The 17,111-nt window shown below is 34.7% G+C and overlaps 1 protein-coding gene across 7 annotated transcripts in view; it reads right to left on the bottom strand.

The window, feature by feature from the left end:
• Nucleotides 1-17,111, bottom strand: part of RIMS2 (regulating synaptic membrane exocytosis 2) — a 539,971-nt gene that overhangs the window by 412,001 nt on the left and 110,859 nt on the right. The gene's annotated exons all lie outside the window — the stretch shown is intronic.

Raw genomic sequence — 17,111 nt, 5'->3', positions numbered from 1 at the left:
CTCTGTAGCACTCATTATAGCTACCAAGAGAAAGCAAAGACTACAGAGGAATGAAATACATGAAATGTAAACTGTGATGTATGTCTTTAATCTAGTCAGAACACTGCTCTATACATCTAAAGTTTTTCTTTAAAGAGAAAATGTCCTATATATATGTAACATATAGCATTAATGAATTTCAAAATAAGAATAATCATAGACTGAAACTATATAAGCCAAATACTTTGACAAAGGGGGAAAAGGCAGCTTAGTTTATTACTTAGGATTTTTTCATATTAGCCTATGAAAGTTTTTATGTTCCAGAAGTTATTATAGACCATTTTCAGAATTAAATAATGGCTTACTTATGACAAAATATTTAAGTAATCAAATGTTTTGACCCATTGTGTAATTTTAGTTTAATATAATGTTGATAAACATGTCAAGAGATCCTAGGCGTTTAGAAAGTAGAAAGAATTGATGACATGGAAGATGAACTCTCTGTGAAATTCAGTCATATATATAAGATTAATCAATTTTGTTGGTAAACTTAAAGTGAACTTAAAATATGGACCTATTGAGCAGTTGCTATGGTATACTTTTAAACATTTTCTCTATAAGACAAGTCTTTTGTTCATATGTCTTGAAAAGAATTTTAACTTTACGTTATATTTAAATCATATACTCCAGAGGATTTATGTAATGATAAGCTTAAAAAGAAATACTTGTGTTATATATATTCATTTTTTCACTTAATTTACTTTTACTCTAAACATACACAATTTTTAATAACTGTCTCCATTTTTACCACCCATTCTCGCTCTTAGATTTAAAAAATTATTCTTTGGTTTTTTTCCATTCAATATTTAAATGCCTTCTAAAGCAGAAAAATTACAACATGTGTACATATACTCCAGTTCTTTAATTTTTGAATGGAAGAACAGAATACCATAAAACTGTTTAGGAAAACCCCTTGTCTACAATGTGGGAAACATGAGTAAATTCATTAAGATTGTCTTCTATTTCACTTCCCCTCAATCCTATTGCCTTACCATGAGCAGAAGAAAAAGAGATCTATGTCCTGTAGAGTTTCAGGGGCCTGGGCTTATTTAGTTTACATAACTGAAATAGGACACTTTTTTTTAGAATGAAAGAAGCTGAATTTTGCCTTCATTTATCAGCATCCATACATTTGTTTCTTTTTATTTCTTATGCCAGACAATATAAAGAGTACATAATAAAAAAAAAAGATAAAGACAAAAACAGTAACAGGCTCAATAATAGAATTCTAACTTTAGCCTGAACATTTCTCTTTTAATATTTCTGTTAAAGTTATACAAGCCAACTTATTGGGCTGTAACAAAAGTTCTCTCTCACTGATTGAATTTTATATCAGTTGTTTTAAGATCATATAAGTAGCTGCCCAAAAATTCCCAGAGCTTTTTAAAAAAAAAGTCTATTTTGCAAGTTGTAGGTAATTAAGGTTTTCCTTGAAAATTACATATTTAGTGTAATTGTTTATTTGAATTTGTGGTGTTATTAAGTTTATAAAAAAACCTCAAAATATCACATATTATACCTAAGTATGGAAGTTATAGGCATTGATTATAAGGAATTATAAAGTTTTATATTTTAGATTATTTAGAAAAATAAATAGGAAGAGAAATATAATAAAACATGGCACTCATATTACTTTAAAATGTGTAGAACATTCGCATTTATTATCTCCTTTGATCCTCACAATAACCTTATGTATACAGTATGTTACAACTATTTTACCAGTGCAGAAACAGATTATGAGCTAAAGTGGCTTGCACATGTTGCAAAGATGATAAATAAAGTGATAGAGCCAGCGACTGCCCCCAAGGTCTCAGGCTCCCAATCAATGTAGGGCTTTTTTCCCCCAATTTGAAATTTCTATTGTAACTTTTAGTAGACAAGCATGTATTGTAAAAACTTCTAATTCTGTATCTTTACCAGCATTATTTTGATTATGACTTTCATTTAAACATGTGGGCTACATTTAGGGGGCCAGATTATATAGGCATGGAAACACAATATGAGTGAGCAATTTTAGGACAAACTACGTGATTGTTAGAGACAGGAGCAAGTAGAAAGTGGATCAAAGCCTGGGTCACTTGTTGCTGACCACATATATGAAAAAGAGACCAGAATCTGAAACAAAGGATTGAGTGTGAGAATAAATGCCTTTAGGCATTACTTACTGTTCTGTGTTCCAAAAGAGTTCCCTCAAAAAGGAAAATTTTCCTTCTTAAAAGACAAGTTGCCCTCAGCTAAGACTAGGAACTGAGACTTCCTTGTCTAGAGAAAGAGGAAAGCAGGAGAGGGGTTTTCCTGATATTTACATATCTGAGTAGGTATGTAAAAGATGCTTGCCCCTAAAAAAGTGCAGAACTTCGAGTCTCTGGCATCTAAGCTAAAGGTTAAGCCCATTCTTCCTCTTATCCTCTGAAAGAGAAAGAGAGAAAAGAAGAAAGAGAGAGTTCCTCAGCTGAGGACTCTAGTTCAAATCAGAAGCTAGAAACAGAAGGGAAGTTCACTAACCAAGGCTCTAGTGGAAGCCAAGACTGCCCAGCAGTCACCTTGGAATCAACAGATAGAAGCAAATCTCAGCAGAGACCAGCTAGACAAGGAAAGCAGGGGAAGCATAATGTCAGGATCAGAAAACAGTGACAGCCCTGCAGTTTCGTAGTTAGGACTTGCTCCTCTATGCAAGTACTCTGGCTACCTACATGTGTTCCTCTCCATGTGTATTCTCCAGATGTGTCCAGAGAGCTCTTATGCTACAATAGGATAAAAGAAGAGAGAGAAAGAAAGAGAGAGAGAGGGAGAGAGAGAGAGAGGGAGAGAGAGAGAGAGAGAGAGAGAGAGAGAGAGAGAGAGAGAGAGAGAGAGAGAGAGAGAGAGAGAGAGAGAGAGAGAATGTACCCCAAGTTTAGGGGGGGAAATGTTCTACTATATATTTTGTTTATAACATCATAATTTTTGAGTATGTCTCTAACCCAGGTGAGGAACCTGTGCCCTTTAGCCTTTGAAATCTGTTTGGATTCAATCAAAGGGCTGTGCTTGAGGACCTAGAGGGCCATGTGTGGCCTGAAGGCCACAGTTTCCCTACCTCTGCTCTAACTCCTTCAATTCCAAGGAAGACTTCCCTTATTACAGGGACTAGAAAAGGAGGGTAAAGTAGTTTAGAAAACTAAACATGTTAGTGGACACTAACAACGTATGCATTGTTCCTCACTCATAATCTCTCACTGCATTTACCCAACTCTTATTCAGATGTGAGCTTAGTCATCATATATTTATTTTAATTTTTTGTTATTTGCATTTACATGATTGTAGTCATAGAGATATAAACACACACACATATATACATATACATACATACACACATGGTTTCCATGCTTCTCCTTAGTTCACTCTCCATCAGTTCTTATACTAATGGAAAAGAACTGGAGACAAATTTTATTAGCATCATTTTGGAATGGCTTAAAATTGAGGTAGAAGAATGGAATGAAATATTACTAAGCTTTAAGAAATAATGAATGTGATAAATCACAGAGAAACATTTAGAAGATTAGTATGAGAAAAGGGAAAAGGACTTATTTGTGCAAAAATATAACAGCTTTTTCTGTGGTGGCAAAGAATTGGAAATTGATAGGATTCTCATCAATTGGGGAATTGCTGAACAAGTTGTACTATGTGATTATGATGGAATACTATTGTGCTAGAAGAAATGACAAAGAGGATGGTTTCAGAAAAATCTGGGAAGACCTTACTGATGCAAAGTGAAATGGTCAGAATCAGAACATTCTACATAGTAACAGCAATATAGTAATGATGATCAGCTGTGAAAGACTTAGCTATTCTGATCAAGACAGTAATCCAAGACAGTTCCAAAGAACCCATGCTGAAAAATGCTGTCCATCTCCACAGAAAGAACCGATGAACTTTGAGTGCATATGGAAGCATACTTTTTAAAAACTTCGTTTTTCTTTTTTTTTTTTTGTCTGATTCATTTTACAACATGGCTAATATGGAAACATTTTATATAAGAGTTGTATGAACTGGTAGAAAGTAAGCAAGCAGAATCAGGAAACATATAAAAATGACTACAACTGTGGATATGAAAAAAACAACAATGGATCTGTGATTTTATTGGTATAGAGAACTCTCAGATTAGGAAAATTCCTCTAATAATACAAGCAACTTTTAATACAGCATACAGTTTTTAATACAGTAATAATACAGCAACTCTTCTGCAACTTGGAAGCTTAAGCATTGCCTTGATCCCTCAGAGATTAAGGGTCACAGCACCAGTATGTGACAGAGGTGGGACTGAACAAGGACTTCTTATCTTTGAGGCTTGCTAACTATCCATTACACCACACTACCTCCTTCCTCCAGCTTTCCTTTGCCCTCACCCTCATCCTATCTCTCGTTATTGATGTCAGTATCTATTTGTGCATAGATATGTGCATATGTATATATATTTACTTCTAAAATCTCTACTAACAGTTTTAATAACATTTGCATATTGAAATATTTGTTTGTTGAGAACCATAAAGCTCACAATAGCAATATGTAATTTTAAAAATCACAGGGCCAACCTATGAGCCAAATAAGAGATGTGAAAATGTATATCCTTTCTTTGCAATGATGGGGTACTATGAGTGTAGAACACTGAATGTAATGTAGAACTTAGTTGATATGTTAGCTAATTTTGCTGAATTGGTTTTGTGAACTCTTTTTATTCTTAGTTTTAAGGGATAATGCTCTAGGGGAGGGAAGGACATATTAGGAAATATAGATGTTATTAAAAACACAAAATACTATTTAAAAAGTATCTTCTAACCATAGCTGTGAAAAGTATGGTCCTTTTCTAAATGTCTTTTAATGGCACGACATTCAATATTCAGGTCACTGATCTATTATTATATAGGTTATTATTATATATGATATAAGCTACTGATATAAAACTAATTTCTGCCAAACTTCTTCCCAGCTTTTACATTAAGTATTGTTGCTTTGAACCAACTCTAATGACTAAAAATAAAAATAAAAAATACTTCAATGAATGCTGTGACCTATAATTTTTGAGTATTTACAGACATACAGCATATCTTGAACCTAGAGTAGTCTGTTTGAGGAGACTCTGTTGCAAATGAGGGTAGCCCTAAGTATTATATAATCAAACTATAAAAAGTTAGTCATATACTTGCAGGCTAGTATCTTGACAATCTCTCCAATTACTATCCTTTCTTCTTCGCCATATTAAGCTATAGTCCTAGAATAGATAGGCTTTTTATAGAATTATAGTGTCTCTCGGTTAAAAGGGACTTCAAAAATCATCTATTGCAACCCATACCTGAGAAGGAATTCCCCGCAAAATGTTCTCAACAAGTATCCATGTAGCCTCTGTTTAAGGTCTCCTTCCATTTATGAATAGATACCTCTGAAAGCAACCTATTCTATTTTTGTTGTTGTTCATGGTTTCATTCATGCCCAACTATTTATGACTCCATTTGGGGTTTTCTTGGCAATATACTGGAGTACTTTGCTGTTTCCTTTTCCAGTTCATTTTACAGATGAGGAAACCAACGCAAACAATTTTAAGTGACTTGCCCAGGGTCACACAGCTAGTAAGTGTCTAAAACTGGATTTGAAGTCAAGTCTTTGACTCTAGGCCTGACTCTATTCTCTGCACCACCTAGTTGTCCATTCTATTGTTAGACCGTTCTATTAGTTTTTCTTGTTTTATTGACCGAAAATCTGCCACTCTGTTAATTCTGATTCACATTTTTCCTATTCTCTTTTATTCACTGGTTGTAGTTTTGCAGTCTAGAGCTAAACAAAACAAACCCCATTGCTCTTTTAAGTATATATCACGGGTCACTATCTCTTTTCTCAAGTCAAATAGCCCTGTGTGGCATAATTTTGAGTCACAATCTCAGATTTGGAAGAGAACTCAGAAGCATTCTACTCTACTCCAAAGTTTCCTAAGAGTCATTCAATTTTTGCTTGGAGACTTCTAGTAAGATGTAACCACTATCTCCCAAGGCATCCCATTCCACTTTTGTATGGCTCTATTTGTTGGGAACTTTTTTCTTTGTACAAAGCCTAAAGCTTACTTTTGCAACTTCTATTCAGTGCTCTAGTTGTGCCTTCTGAAACCAAATAAGATAAATCTAATTCTTTCATACTACAACCTTTCAAATTCTTGAAGACAGCTATGAATGCTCCCTTAAGTTTTCTCTTAATGTGCCCAGATTCTTAAAAGCAATGTTCATTTGGCATAAACTTAAAACCCTTTACTATCTAGTAACCCAACTCTAGACACTTTCTAAGTGTCCTCCTTAAAACTGTGCGCCCCAAATGAAGCGCAATAATCTAGCTATGGCTGAAGAGAGCAGAATACAGCAAAACTTGTCCATCCCCCATCATCCATCATCCATACTCAACATCCTGATCGTTCTTCCCTAACCTAGAGCATATCAATGCCTTTCCCAAATGTGATACCTCAAACTGAACATACTACTTCAGTTGTGATATAACCATGACAGAGAAAAGTGTGATGATAAACTGCCCTGTTTTGTGTGTTGTGATTTTTTTTTTAATTCGGTCTGCAATTACACTAACCTTTTGAGAAGCCTTATCACATTGCTAAGTCATATTGATTTGGCATTTCATTAAAACTTCCAGATCATTTTCTTGTGAACTATGACCTGGCAAAATCTGTATATGTAACAGGTTTTTTAAATCCAAATCTAGAATTTTCCCTTTATCACTATTAAGTCCATCTTATTAGATGTGCCTGTTGTTCTACCCTGTTGAGCTAATTTTGGATCAGGGTCTTATGATCTGCAAATTTAATAAATATGCTTTTAAGGTTTCATCTAAGTTATTGAATAGGACAGAACCAAAGACAGAGACCAGTGACACCAACATAGCAATTTCTCCTTCTGTGATAGCATCAATCTATTAATCACTGCTCTTTGGATCTGGTCTTTGACCAGCTGTAAATCTATCTAATTCTATTATCATTGAGGTTACATTTCTATATTTTGTACACAAGGATGTTGTGAGATATTTTATCAAATGCCTTGCCGAAATTCAGGCATTCTACATCTGTGGTATTTCCATCATTCCGTAGTCAGTATCTTTGCAAAAAACCAAAAATGAGAACTTGTCTTTGATGAACAAATACTGATTTCTTACAGATTCTGCTTTCCTTTCTAACTGCTCACAAACCACACCTTTTAATACTGATCATTAGAATTTCACTAAGAAACCAAGTCAAGATCATTTTCTTACCCTTTTTTTGGGAAGGGGGGGGTTAGGCAATGGGGTTAAGTGACTTGCCTAGGGTCACACAGCTAGTAAGTGTTATGTTATGTTAGATCCTCCTGAGTCCAGAGCCGGTGCTCTATCTACTGCACCACCTAGTTGCCCCTTCTTACCCTTTTTTGAAAAAGGAACATTCACCTATCTCCACTTCTATGAAGTCTTTCAATGACTGCTTTAAAAGATCATTGAAAAGATGTTCAGTAATAATATTCATAAATTCTTTCAGTACCCTGGAGAGTCATTCTTTCAGGCTTGGGTTTCCATTCCCTACTAACAATTTTTGTTTTATATTTCCCAATGCAAGAACCGCTTTCCCTACAACAAAATAAGGAATTTTATTCTTAAGAGTTGAGTTCTTCCTCTCAGTTGTTTTTGTTATCTCATGAATAAAGCACTTATTAAGCACTTATTATGAGCAAATCTTTTTTTTCTATTGAATTGAAACCTAACCTTTTCCTGTTGAATTACACATAGTCTTTTCCATTGCCATATTTCAATCCTCATCACATCTCAAAAAATATCAAGGATTACATATGCTTTGCAGAGACCTATTTTATGCAGAGAGAGAATGCTAATATAAAGCAGGACAGAAACAAAGTAGAGACAAAAACAGATATCAGACAGCCTACTTAATTTGTAGTCAAGGGAGCTGTGAGTCAAAGGGCCTTGTAATTAAAAAAGCTATCCAGTCGCTTCTCTGGCCAAGCAGATGAGCAAGAAAGAAAATTTTTTTTTGAAAAAAAAAAAAAAGATAATGCATTCCTACCATTCTGAAAACCAGACTTCTATGATTTAAAATCTATTTATATTGCAGTTTATGTCTCTGTGTGTGTTTGTACACACACATATACACACACAGAGGGAGAGAGACTTATTACCTACTCATTTGTAATACTTTTATTTCCTTATATTTTTATCTATTCATTTCACTTCATTCAAAATTATTTATTCATTCATAAATACATAGTCATTCAGGAATACTTTATCAAGTATTTTAGTATCTTTCCAACACAGTAAGAAATATAAAAGAAATATAAAAAATTAAAAGAATTTACAATCCCAGTTTGGGAGACAAGACATACATAAAAGAGCTAGCTTGTATATACTGCTGTTGTTCGTCCTTCATACCTGAAAAGGACCAATGACTTCACAATAATGGAGTCATGGTTATGTGTGTTTGACTGTGGCTGATCAGTACAATAAGACCTTGAAAGGCTTTACCACAGATCGGGCACAAATAGTCCATTTGAACATTGGGGATGGAGATGTCTCTAGATTTATGCATCTTATGTTTGCTTTGCTCGAAGACCACAGTGCCTTCTTTGATGTGGATATCATCCAGGGCCATCTCCAGTCATCCTGATCTGTATCTTGCCACTGGACCTAGATGGCTCCAGAAGAGAAAGTGAGACTGGTGACATTGTACAGTATTCCCTCACTTAAATCCAATTCACTTGCAAGTCATGGCATCATCTTCCTAATATCATGGTCTCTTCAAGAAAAAGGGCAAGCAACAACTATGTTGGCAGGCCTGTGCTGGTGTCCTCACAATCAATAATAAAGTTCTTTTACATACTACTTTTGATTTGTATATACTTTACAAATATCTTATTTGATCTTCCCAAAAACCCTGGGAGCTAGGTGCCATTATTATCCCTATTTAGAAATGAGAAAATTGAAGCATACAGAAGTTAAGTGAATTACCCAGGGCCACACAGTAAGTGTCTGAGGCTGGATTTGAATTTGGCTTTTCCTAACATTCAGTCCAGCATGCTATCCACTGCACAAACTAGCTTCCTCAAATAAGGAACAGTTTTAAGGCAATCAAGACAGAAAATGCTACAGACTATACACTATATAAATAATCATGAGATAATTCACAGTAGGGAAGATATCATTATCAGTTGTGCTTAGTCTAGGAAAAGTTTCTTCTAGAAAGATATTAGCTTTAATTAAAAGTCACTGGGGAAATATAAGATCAATTTTGTGAAGGAAATTGAGGGAAACATTCTAAACCAGAAAAATAAGCAAAGGCAGAAAGATGGCAATGTATGGGTGGCAGGAGGAAACTAGTCTGACTTGAGCAAATATTCACAGTGTCAATAGTGAGAAATAAAGCTGAACCATTTTATGGAAAATCAAACTGTGGTTCTTCACTATAGGTTCTTTGGAAAGAAAGTGATATTTTAGGTGGATGTATTTCTTTATAGTGTACAAGATGAGCTAAAAGTATGAGGGAAATTAGAAGCAGGGAATAATTTAAAACTTTAAACTGAAAAAAGTTCATGTAAAAATTACATCTAAGGGGATAGAGGATTAGAGGCCACAACCCAGTTGAATTCTCTCAACATTCCCCTCCAAACATTTTTAAAATAACACCTCAAATCCAATTTTGGAGTGACAGAACAAACAAAACACCAGGGTGAGAGATTTTTGTTTGTTTGTTTTGTTTTGTTTTGTTTTTAGGCAATTGGGGTTAAGTGACTTGCCCAGGGTCACACAGCTAGTAAGTGTCAAGTGTTTGGTCTGAGGCTGGATTTGAATTCAGGTCCTCCTGACTTCAGGGCCAGTGCTCTATCCACTGCACCACCTAGCTTCCCCTGTGAGACATTTTTAGATTGAAGAAAATGTAGAAGGTCAGAAGTAGAAATATGTGACACCAAGGTGAGGATGACCAGAAGCCCACACATGTCTGCAGCAACAATAGCCAAAGCAGCAGCAGTTGCAGCAATTTCAGGAGCTCTCAACCCAGAGATGATAATGGGGTCAGACAACTAAAGGGAAAGAGATTACAAGGAACCCATTGCTGGCAGTGGATACAACTGGTGCTGATTGGCAATCCTATTGCCCATGTGCAGTTGTGTCGCTACTGCTTGTATTTCATCTATGTAGACTCTGGCCTAGCCTATATCCTGTGTCACAGATTTCTCTTTCTGACCTCCTAACTTGTCTTACCTGGATGAATGTCTCACTTTGACCTTTTATTGGCTCTCATATGTATATTGGACTTCATATGTATAGATGAAATCAAATTGCTTGCCTTTTCAAGGACAGGAAGGGGTGGGATGAAGGGAGAGAATATGGAATTCAACTTTTTAAATATCTATGTTAAAAATTTTATATTTAATTGAAAAATATTTACCAAAATGAAGAAAATTTTAATAAATTGAAATAACCAGTTAAATAGCAAAAAAGTGAAAAAAAATCAATAATTTCATTAAATAGAATGACATTGGGACAACATTCCAAAATGTGTAGGGTGCAGCCCATGCAGAGTAAGGGGGGGAGGGAGAAATTTTATATCAATGACTCAGGCATGCAACTAAAAGGAAAACTAGAAAGAGAACAAATTTTAAATTCCCAATTATGTAAAGAGGATAGAGCCAAGATGGCAGAGTAAAGGCAGAGACTCACCTGAGCTCTCCCAAATGTCCCCCCCAAACAACTTTAAAATACTAGCTCAAAATGAATTCTGGAGCAACAGCACCAACAAAAGGAGGAGGTGAAACAGTTTCCAGCCCAAGATAACTTAGAAAGTTGGCAGGAAATGGTATGAGAGTGGAGCACAGTCCAGCACAGACCATGCTCCAGCAAACCAGGAGCAGGCCTTGGGAACAGCTAAATTTGTAGTGGTGGCTTTCAGAGCTCTCAGCCTACAGGCAGTAAGGGGATGAGAAAACTGGTCAGAAGGAGATTACAGAGGACCCTTTGCTGGCACTGGTTGCAGGACCCTGTGACTTCACCCATACAAAGTTCTGGGTTGTAATCCCAGGGCAAGAAGGAGTACTAGCACACTAGACAGTGTAGCCACAGGACATCAGGGACCCTGGTCACAGTTATAGTGTGGAAAAGCATTCTTGTGATTGCTCCTGGACTACAGCATAGGCCAGCTGAGCATTGAACACACCTCTCTTTAGATCATACCACCTGGGAAAAACTGAAATGTACAAAACCCCAGAACTAGCTTTGAAAACAGCAGTACAAAAACCTGAAGCTTGAGACAGTGCCACCCCTACTCCAGGAGCAGACCAAACTTTAATATAAAGTTAAAAGTCAAAAAAATAGTCTGAGAAAAAGAGCAAACAACAAAAAAAGAACTTGACCACAGAAAGTTGCTATGCTGACAGAGAAGATCAAAACATAAAGTCAGTTGAAGACATCAGAATCAAAACAGCTACATCCAAAGCCTCTAAAAAAATGCAAATTGTTCTCAGATCCTCTCCCCACACACAAAAATTCCAGGAATAGCACAAAATGGATTTTAAAAATCAAAAAAGAGAAGTAGAGGAAAAATTGGGGAAAGAAATGTGAGTAGTGCAAGAAAATAATGGAAAAAGAGTCAAAAGGTTGGTAAAGGAAGCAACAAACACACAAAAAAATAGCAAAGAAAATAACATTTAAAAAAATAAAATAGGTCAAATGGTAAAAAGAAACACAATAACCAACTCCTTAAAAAAGAAGAATTGGACAAATGGAAAAAGAGGTATGAAAGCTCACTGAAGAAAATAATTCCTTAAAAATATAATGGGGCAAGTGAAAGCTAATGACTTCATGGACATCAAAAAACAATAAAACAAAATCAAAAGAATTAAAAAATAGCATAACATGAAATGTCTTATTAGGGAAAAAAAGCTGACATAGAAAATAGATTGAGAAGAGGTAATTTAAGAAATATTGGACTACCTAAACACTACAATTTTTAAAAAGACCCTAAATATATTTCAAGAAATTATCAAAGAAAAGTGCTCTGATATCCTAGAACTAGAGGGTAAAATAGAAATTGAAAGAATTCACCAATCACCTTGTGAAAGAGATCCCAAAATAAAAACTCTCAGGAATATTATAGCCAAATTATAGATCTCTGAGGTCAAGGAGAAAATACTGCAAGCAGCCAGAAAGAATTCAAATAACAGAATCACAAAAGATTTAGCAGCTTCTATTTTAAAGAATGGAGGACTAGAGAGAGCAAAGGAGCTATAATTACAACCAAGAATGATCTATTCAGCAAAACTGAGTATAATCCTTCAAAGAAAAGATGGATGTTTAATGAAATAGAGGACTTTCAAACATTCCTGATAAAAAGACCAGAGCTAAATAGAAAATCTGACTTTATAAGACTGAAGAGAAGCATAAAAATGTAAACATGAAAGAGAAATCATAAGGGATTCAATAAAATTAAACAATTTACATTCCTACATGGTAAGGTGATACTTATAACTCCTAAGATCTTTAACATTATTGCGGTAGTTAAGAGTATACATAGAGGAGGCAGTATACATAGAGGAGCCTCAGTAGAGTACTGGCCCTCGAGTCAAGAGGACCTGAGTTCAAATCTGGCCTTAGACACATAATACTAGCTGTGTGATCCTGGGCAAGTCCCTTAACCCCAATTGCTTCACCAAAGGAAAAAAAAAATAGAGGACATGGATGTGAGTTGATTATCATGAGGGGGAAGAGAGAAGGAATTGGATACATTATTTCACATAAAACAGACATGAAAGAACTTTTACAGTAAAAGATAAGATGGGGGGTAATGGCAGACAACGTTTGAACCTTATTTTCATCAGAATTGTCTCAGAGAGAAAAACATACACACCTCAGGGGATAAAGAAATCTATCTTACCCTTCAGGGAAGTAGGATGGGAAGTGCATAAAAGAAAGGGGGAACATAGAAAGGAAAGCAGATTGAGGGAGGTGGTAGTCAGAAGCAAAACACTTTTCAGGAGGGACAGGGTGAAAGAAGAGAGAGAAAAAGAATAAACCAGGGGGAAAATTGGATGGAAGGAAATACACTATTAGTGATCATCATTGTGAAAAAAAAAATTATATCACATTTCTCCAATAAAGGCCTCATTTCTGAAATATATAGCTAATTGGGTCAAATTTATAAGAATACAAGTCATCCCCTAATTGACAAATAGTGAAAGAACATGAAGTCAGTTTTCAGGTGAAGAAATCAAAGCTATTTATAGTCATATGAAAAAAATGCTCTGAATCAGTATTGATCAGAGAAATGCAAATTAGAACACTGAGGTACCACCTCAAAACCATCATATTGGGTAATAAAACAGAAAAGGAAAATGACAAATGTTGAAGAAGATGTGGGAAAATTGGAACACTAATTCACTGTTGGGGGAGTTGTAAACTGAACCTACCATTCTGGAGAACAATTTGGAGCTATGAACAATGGGCTATAAAACTGTGCATACTCTTTCACCCAGCAATAACACTACTATGTCCATACCCCAAAGAGATTGAAGAAAAGAAAAAAGGACATATGTGTACAAAATTATTTATGGCAACTTTTTTTTATGGTGGCAAAGAACTAGAAATCAAGGCAATGCTCATAAATTGAGAAATGGCTGAATAAGTTGTGGTATGATTGTGATAGAATCCTATTATGGCATAAAAATAGTGAACAGTATGGTTTCAGTAAACTCTGAAAACACTTATATGAACTGATACAAAGTGAAGTAAACAAAACCAGGGGAACATTGTACACAGTAACAGCAATAGTGTTTGATGATCAACTGAATCACTTATTCTCGGTAATACAATGATCTACGACAATTTCAAAGATTTTTGATGAAAAGTGCTATCCACCTGCAGAGAAAGAACTGATGGAGTCTGAATGTAGATTGAAGCAAACATTTTTTAAATTTTCTTTATTTTTCTTGATTTGGTTGTTTTTTTGTGGAGGAAAGGTCTGTGTTTTCTTTCACAACATGACTAATACGGAAATGTTTTCCATGACTTTACATGTATAACCTATATTAAATTGCTTGCATATATTAAATTGAAGGAGGAAGATAATTTAGAACTCAAATTTTTTAAAAAAATGTTAAAATTATTTTTACATGTAATTGGAAAAAATAAAATATTTAATTTTAACCTCCCCCAATTAAACACCAAAATGGAAATCCTGAAAATCAAAGAAGAGATTAATAAAATTGAAAGTTAAAAAAAAAACACATTAAACTAATAAAACTAAGAGCTGGTTTTATGAAACAAAAACAATATCAGATAAATGACCAATTAATTTGATTTTAAAAAGGAAAAAGAAAACTAAATATTAGTATCAGAGATGAAAAGAGTGACTGTACTACCAGTAAAAATGAAATAACTATTAGAAGTTATTTTGACAAATTATATGCCAGTAAAACTAACAATCTAAATTGATTAATATTTTACAAAAATATAAGCTTCCCAGATTAACAGAAAAGGAAATAGAATACTTAAATTATCCTATTTTAGAAAAAGAAATTGAACAAGCCATAAATGACCTACAAAAGAAAAAATCCTCTGGAATAGATGGATTCACAAATGAATTCTACAAAATATTTAAAGTTTATAATAAACAGAGGGAAAAAACTATAGACTCATTTCTTTAATTGATGCCAATGTAAAGTTTGAAATAAAACACTATCAAGGAAATTATAGCAACCTAGCACAAATATCACACGCTATCACCAGGTGACATTTATAACAGAAATGCAGGGCTGGTTCAATATTATGAAAACTATTTGTATGATTAACCATATCAATAACAAAAATAACAAAAATCATATGATCGAATCAATAAATGCAGAAAAGGCCTTTGACAAAATGCAACACATATTCCAATTAAAAAACACTAGAAAGCTTCAGAATCAGTAGAGCCTTTCTTAAAATGATCAGTAGTGTCTATCAAAAACCAAGAGCAAGCACTATCTATAATAAGGATAAACATAAAGCCTTTCCAGTAAAATCAGGAGAGAAGCAAGGACGTCCATTATCACCACTATTATTCTGTACTGTGCTAGAAATGCTACTAGATATAGCAATAGGACAAGAAAAAGTAATCGAAGGAATAAAAATAGGTAACGAGGAAACAAAACTATCTCTCTTTGCAGATAATATGATGATATACTTAGAGAACCCTAGAGAATCAACAACAAAAAATTAGTTGAACAATTAACCAGCAAAATTTCAGGATACAAAATAAACTCACATAAATCATCAGCATTTCAATATTACTAGCAAAAAAAAGAAAGAAAGAAAGAAAGAAAGGAAGAAAGAAAGAAAGAAAAAAAACCAGCAGGAAGAGATAGAAAGAGAAAATGTATTTACAATAACTGCAGCCAATGTAAAATGCTTAGGATTCTACTTGCCAAGACAAACCTAGGAATTATATGAACAAAATTACAAAACACTTCACATAAAGACAGATCTAAACAATTGCAGAAATATTAACTGCTCATGGATAGGCTGTGGCAATATAACAAAAATGACAACTCTACCCAAGTTAATTTGATCATTTAGTGTCATACCAAACAATCAAAGAATTCTTTTATAATCCTAGAAAAAATAATAACAAAATTAATCTGGAAAAATAAAATGCCAAGAATATCAAGGGAATCAATGAAAAACTGAAGGAAGGCAATCTAGCAGTTCCAGATTTCAAATTATGTTAATATGTGGTAATTGTCAAAACAATCTAATATTGCCTAAAAAAAAAGAGAATGGTTGATCAGTGGAATTGATTAGGTACATAATACACAGTAGTAAAAGACCATAGTAATCTAGTGTTTGATAAACCCAAAGGTCTAAGCTTTGAGGGTAAGAACTCAACATTTGACACAAATTGCTGGGAAAACTAGAAAGCAGTTTGGCAGAAACTAGGTATAGAACAATATCTCATACTGTATATCAAGATAAGGTCAAAATGGATAAATGATTTAGACATAAAGGGTAATATCATAAGAAGGAAGGAACCCTCTACTTCAAGAGGCAGCCCATTTCACTTTTGGACGGCTCAAATTGTTAGAAAGCTTCTTCTGACACCAAACCTGTATTTGCCATTGTCCGTGGTTCTGTCATCTGAGGCAAACAGAAATCAAATCCATTTTTCATGTAACAGCTTAAAGACAGCTAACATGTCTGAGTACTCTCTTCTGTAGCTTAATGCTACTCAGCCCTTACATTACATGGACTTAGGGCAAGACCCAGGTCAAGTACCACCTTGGACAAGAGACCCTCTCACCTCCACCTTAGTGACTTTATGGTGAAATTACCTCCTATTTTACTGCATATATCTTGTATGTATATACATATGTCATTTTTTTTGCTACGTCTCCCCTGTACAGCAGGAGTTACTTGAGGACAGAGACTATGTTTTTGCTTTCTTTGTATCCCCAGTACTTTCTTTGTATCCCCAGTACTTAGCACAGTTCCTGGCACCCAGTAGGTATTTAATAAATACTTATTGAGGACTGACTGATTACCATCATTTGTACATCAGTCTGGATTATCAATGTCTTTCTCAAATTTTGGTGTCAAAAACTGAACATAATACTCCAGATGACGTCTGATTAGGGAATAGTACAGTGAGACTGTTACCTCTCTATTTCTAGAAGCTGTGCCTCTCCTAGGGCAGCTTAATTTTAACAATAATAATGATGATGATAATGATGATAGCTAGCATTTATATAGCGCCTACTGTGTGCCAGACACTGTTCTAAGTTCTTCATCTAATTTTTATTCCCACAACAACCCTGGGAGGCAAGTGCTATTATTATCCCCATTTTGTAGTCAAGGAATTGAGGAAACTGAAGTCAGGGTTAAGCAACTTGCCCAAAGTCACACAGCTAGTGCCTGAAGCTGGATTTGAACTCAGTTCTTCCTGACTCCATGCCCAATGGTCTATCTCTTGTGTCACCTAGCTGCTACATCACACTATTCATATTGAACTTACAGTCATGAAAACTCTCGATTCTTTTTCAGAA

This window comes from Phascolarctos cinereus, unplaced genomic scaffold, assembly GCF_003287225.1.
Source record: "Phascolarctos cinereus isolate Bilbo 61053 unplaced genomic scaffold, phaCin_HiC Scaffold_4;HRSCAF=312, whole genome shotgun sequence".
In the NCBI taxonomy this organism is placed as follows: Eukaryota; Metazoa; Chordata; class Mammalia; order Diprotodontia; family Phascolarctidae; genus Phascolarctos; species Phascolarctos cinereus.
This window is presented reverse-complemented; position numbering and strand designations above follow the sequence as displayed.